Below are 6,000 nucleotides of genomic sequence, written 5' to 3' on the forward strand. Positions count from 1 at the left end.
GTGAAAATGGCGGCCTCCCAATCTCCGCCCCGGGGGAGCCGAGAACTTGGGCCCCACTCCTCAATGAGCCCCCAGAGAAAGGCCGTCAGTCACTCCCGTCTCCCCGGTCTCTGGCCTCACTCCGTGCTCACCCGGCCTGTGACCGCGCATTTCTATCTCTGGCACCCGACCCCGGGTGGAGTCTCCAAACCCAGCAGATCCCTGCGGTGCACTCCCGCATGGCTCCTCCCGGGGGAGGAAGGTGAGTCTCCCCAGATCTGCCGCTTGTTGGGTCCCTGCTGGAGGAGCAGTGGCTCGACTGTGCCGCGGATCACAGTTTATGGCAACCCCGAGCTGAGAGCCGCGCCTGGGCTCCGCCTCTGCAGCCGGCTTCCCTGCTCCATTACCTGGGAGCTCTGCCACACTCAGGCACCCCTGGTCTTTCTGTGACCCCGAGGGTCCTGAGACCACACTGTCCCAGAGGGTTCCACCCCCCACTTAGCCACCAGAGTGACATCCCTCGGCGGAGCAGACTTTTAAAAGTTCTGATTTTGTGCTCCGCGGCTCTATCACTTGCCAGAAGTGGCCGACGGAGGCCCCTCCCCTGCCCTCTATCCTCCCGAATATCGCCTCAGATTCACTTCTCCGCACGTCCTACCTTCCAGAAAGTGGTCGCTTTTCTGTTCAGAGAGTTGTTGCTATTCCTTTCTTCGATGTCCTGTTGGGTTTGTAGATGTTCAGAATGGTTTGATCCCTATCCAGCTGAATTCCTGAGAGGAGACGAAATCCAGGTCTCCCACTCCTCTGCCATCTTGCTCCGCTCTCTTTCCTTCTATTTTCAATGACAGTCTAGCTGCATATAGTATTCTTGGCTGCATATTTTTCTCATTTAGTGCTCTGACGTTTCATGCCAGTCCTTTCTGGCCTGCCAGGTCTCTGTGAATCGGTCTGCTGCCACTCTAATGTTCCACTATTGTCGGTTACAGACCTCTTGTCCTGAGCTGCCTTCAAGATTTTCTCTTTGTCTCTGAGACTCGTAAGTTTTACTAGTAGATGTCAGGGTGTTGACCTATTTTTATTGATTTTGAGTGGGTTTCCTATGCCTCCTAGATTTTGATGACTGTTTCCTTCCCCAAATTAGGGAAGTTCTCTGCTATAATTTGCTCCAATATACCTTCTGCCCCTCTCTCTTTCTTCTTCTGGGAACCCAAATATTCTAATATTGTTTCATCTCATGGTACCAGTTATCTCTCGAATTCTGCCCTCATGATCCCATAGTTAAATTTATCTCTTTTCCTCAGCGTCTTTATTCTCCATCAATGGGTCTTCTATATCACTGATTCACTCTTCTGCCTCATTTATCCTAGCAGTTAGAGCCTCCATTTTTCATTGCCCCTCATTAATAGCCTTTTTTTTTTTTTATTTTGACTTGGTTAGATTTTAGTTCTTTTATTTCTCCAGAAAGGGTTTCTCTAGTATCTTCCATGCTTTTTTCAAGTCCAACGAGGATCTTCATACGTCATTCTGAACTCTAGTTCCAACATATTACTAATGTCCACATTGATTAGGTCCCTGGCAGTCAGTACTGACTCATTTTTGTTTTTTTCTTTTTTGAGGTGAGTTTTTCTGTCTTGTCATTTTGTCCAGAGGAGAATAGATGAATGAGAGAAAAAAATGCTAACAGGATAACAACGACCCCAGAAAAATATACACTAAACAAATCAGAAGAAACCCAAAACCAGGGGCAAAAGAGAGGGAAAGAAAGAAAAAAAAAAGAATACGATCAAATATGATCAGGCCTGTGAATAGATCAGGGCCACATACTAGATTTGGGGCATATTTTGGTCTTTTAGAAGAAAGTGCCTCCCAAAATTTTAAAGAAAGAAAAACTTGCATATGTACAAAAATAAGGGTATTTTCAATGAAAGGATGGAAAAGGACTGTAAAGATGAAAATTATAAAAGATTTCATAAAAGGAATTGATAAGATAAGAAGTTGGTTAAAAAAAAAGAAGACAAATTTTAAAAAATGGAGAGAATGTAATCAGGCAGGAGACTAGAATAAAGCCATACACTAGAGATTTAGGGTATATTTTTGTCTGTTAGAAGAAACTCTATCCCAAAATTTTAAAGAGACTACAACTTATATATATACAAAAATATGGTTCACTACAATGAATGGATAGAATATCACTCCAAAAATGAAAAATAAAAAGATTTTTTAAAAAGGGATTGATAAGATAAGATGTTGGTTGAAAAGGAGAAAAAGGAAATTTTTTTAAAAAATAAAAAAAAAAAGAAAATTAAAAAAATTAACTTTGAAAGACTAAAGAATCATGGGGGGAAAAGCCATGAATTCTATGTGTCGTATTCCCCTAGTGCTGGAGTTCTGCAGTTGTCATTGATCGGTACATTTGGTCTTGGCTGGCTGTTCTTGCTGATCTTCCGGTTGAGGGGCCTGTTGCCATGATTCTCAAATGTCTTTGCCAGAGGCGGAATCACCCCACCTTACCAGGGCCTGGGCTAAGTAATCTGCTCAGGGTTGCTCTCTGTAGCTTTTGTTCCCTCGAAGCTTTCTATATAGTTTGGAGGATGTGAATGTAAATTGTAGCTTCCCAATCTCTGACCCAGAGGTGCCGAGAAATCAGGGACTCCAAACCCAGTAGATTCCTGTGGTGCACAGCTAGGCCACTCCTCCTGGAGAACGAAGGGTAGTTTCCCTGGATCTGCTGCTTGTTGGATAAATGCTGGAAGATTAGTGGCTCAACTGTGCCACAGATCACAGTTTATGGCAACCTCAAGCTGAGAGCCCACTCCTCAGCTCCATTTTTGCAGCTGGCTTCCCTGCTCTGATACCTGGGAGCTCTGCCACACTCAGGCACCCCTGGTCTTTCTGTGACCCCAAGAGTCCTGAGACCACAATGTCCCAGTGAGAGTTCCACCCCCTCACTTAGCCACTGGAGCAATGTCCCTCGTCAAAGCAGACTTCTAAAAGTTCCAATTTTTGTGCTCCACTGCTCTATCACTTACCGGTAGTGACTGACAGAGGCTACCTCCCCCCAGTCACGGTCTATCTTCCCAAATATTGCCTTGGATTCACTTCTCCGCATGTCCTACCTTCCAGAAAGTGGTCACTTTCCTGTTCATAGAGTCGTTACTATTCTTTTCTCTGATCTTCTGTTGAGTTTGAAGGTGTTCAGGATGGTTTGATAGCTATCTAGTGAATCCCTGGAACTAGGTGAAATTTAGGTCTCCTACTCCTCGGCCATCTTTTGCCTCCTCTTGTTTTTCTTTTTCAACAGTTCCTTGGCAATTCAGGGTCTTTTCTCATTCCATACAAATTTTAGGATCATTGGTGCCAGCACTTTGAAAAATGCCACTGGAATTTTGATCGTATGGTGTTGAAGTCTGCTCTGGGTAGCATAGACATTTTACAAATGTTTATTCCTCTGATCCATGAGCATGGGATGTTTTTCCATCTTTTTGTGTCTTCTTCAATTTCTTTCATGAGTGTTCTGTAGTTCCTAGAGTATAGATGCTTTACTTCTTTGGTTAGGTTTATTCCAAGGCATCTTATGGTTTTTGATGCTATTGTAAATGGAATAGTTTCTCTAATTTCTCTTTCTACAGTTGCATTGTTAGTGTATAAGAGAACAATTGATTTCTGTGCATTGATTTTGTATCCTGCCACATTACTGAGTTGCTGTATGAGTTCTAGTAATTTGGGGATGGAGTCTTTTGGGTTTTCCACATAAAGTATCATGTCATCTGCAAAGAGAGAGAGTTTGACTTCTTCTTTGCCAATTTGAATACCTTTTATTTCTCTGATTGCTGTTGCTAGGACTTCTAATACTATATTGAACAATAGTGGGGAGAGTGGGCATCCTTGTCGTGTTCTTGATCTTAAGGGAAAGGCTCTCAGCTTTTCCCCATTGAGGATGATATTCACTATGGGTTTGTCATAGATGGATTTTATGAACTTGAGGAATGTTCCCTCTATCCCTATACTCTGAAGAGTTTTAATCAGGAAAGGATGCTGTATTTTATCAAATGTTTTTCTGCATCAATTGAGAGGACCATATGGTTCTTCTCTCTGCTCTTATTAATGTGTTCTATCACATTGATTTGTGAATGTTGAGCCACCCTTGCTCCCTGGGGATAAATCCACTTGGTCGTGGTGGATGATCCTTTTAATGTATTGTTGGATCCTATTAGCTAGGATTTTGTTGAGAATTTTTGAATCCATATTCATCAGGGATATCAGTCTGAAATTCTTTTTGATGAGGTCTTTGCCTGGTTTGGGGATCAAGGTAATGCTGGCTTCAAAGAATGACTCTGGAAGCTTTCTTTCTGTTTCTATTTTTTGAAACAGCTTCAGGAAAATAGGTATTATTTCTTCTTTAAATATTTGGTAGAATTCCCCAGGGATTCCAGCAGGCCCTGCACTCTTTTTGGGGGGGATGTTTTTGATCACTGCTTCAATCTCATTACTGGTTATTGGCCTATTCAAGTTGTCAATTTCTTCCTATTTCAGTCTTGGCAGTTTATAACTTTCCAGAAAGGTATCCATTTCTTCCAGGTTGCTTAATTTATTGGTATATAGTTGTTGATAACAATTTCTAATAATTGTTTCTATTTCCTTGGTATTAGTCATGTTCTGTCCCCTTTCATTCATAATTTTACTCTTCTCTTTGGATAAGTCTGGCCAGTGGTTTATCAATCTTATTAATTCTTTCAAAGAACCAGCTTCTAGTTTCGTTGATCTGATCTACTGTGTTTCTGGTTTCTAATTCATTGATCTCTGCTGTAATCTTAATTTTTTTCTCTTCTAATGCATGGCTTAGGCATCATTTGTTGCTTTTTTCTCTAGTTCTTTAAGTTGTAAAGTTAGTTGGTGAATTTGGGATTTTTCTATTTTTTTGAGCAAGGCTTGGATGGCTATGTATTTTCCCCTTAGGATGGCTTTTGCAGTATCCCATAGGTTTTGGGTGAATGTGTTTTTGTTCTCATTGTTTTCCATGATTTGTTTAAGTTCTTCTTTGATTTCCTGGTTAACCCAAACATTCTTGAGCAGAGTGGTCTTTAACTTCCAAGTGTTTGAATTTCTTCCAAATTTTTTCTTGTGATTGAGTTCCAGTTTATAGCATTCTGGTCTGAGAATATTCAGGGAATAATCTCAATCTTTTGATATCATTTGAGACTTGATTTGTGACCCAATATGTGGTCTATTCTGGAGAAAGTTCTGTGTGTACTCGAGAAGAATGCATTCGTTTCTTTGTTGATTTTCTTCTTAGATGATCAGTCTATTGCTGAGAGTGGAGTGTTGAGGCCTCCTACAATTAACGTATTGTTATCAGTATGCCTCTTTATTTTGGTTAACAGTTCGCTTATCTAGATTGCTGCTCCCATGTTGGGGGCATAGATATTTACAATTGTTAGATCTTCTTGTTGGATAGACCCTTTACTAATGATATAATATCCTTCTTTGTCTCTAACTACAGTCTTTAGCTTATAATCTAATTTGTCTGATATGACAATTTGTACCCCAGCTTTCCTTTGAGGTTCGTTGGCATGAAATATGTTTTTCCATCCTTTCACTTTCAGTCTGGATGTATCTCTAGTTTCAAAACGAGTCTCTTGTAGACAGCATATGGATGGATCCTGTCTTTTTATCCAATTTGCAACCCTCTGCCATTTTATGGGAGCATTTAGGCTGTTTACCTTTAGAGTGATTATTGAAAGATATGAATTTATTGTCTTCATGTTTCCAGTGAAGTCTTTTTTCCTATAGATTGTCTGTAAATTTCTCTTCTATATCACTCTTGGGGTCTTTCTCCTTTTATAGAACCCCCCCTTAATATTTCTTGTCAGGCTAGCTTAGTAATCACATATTCTTTCAGTTTCTGCCAATCTTGGGGGCTCTGCATCTCTCCATCCATTCTAAATGACAGCCTTGCCAGATAAAGTATTCATGGTTGCATGTTCTTCTCATTTAGTACCCTGAATATGTCTTGCCAGCCCT

Source organism: Mirounga leonina, unplaced genomic scaffold, assembly GCF_011800145.1.
Source record: "Mirounga leonina isolate KUSES-001 unplaced genomic scaffold, KU_Mleo_1.0 Mir_153, whole genome shotgun sequence".
Classification (NCBI taxonomy): Eukaryota; Metazoa; Chordata; class Mammalia; order Carnivora; family Phocidae; genus Mirounga; species Mirounga leonina.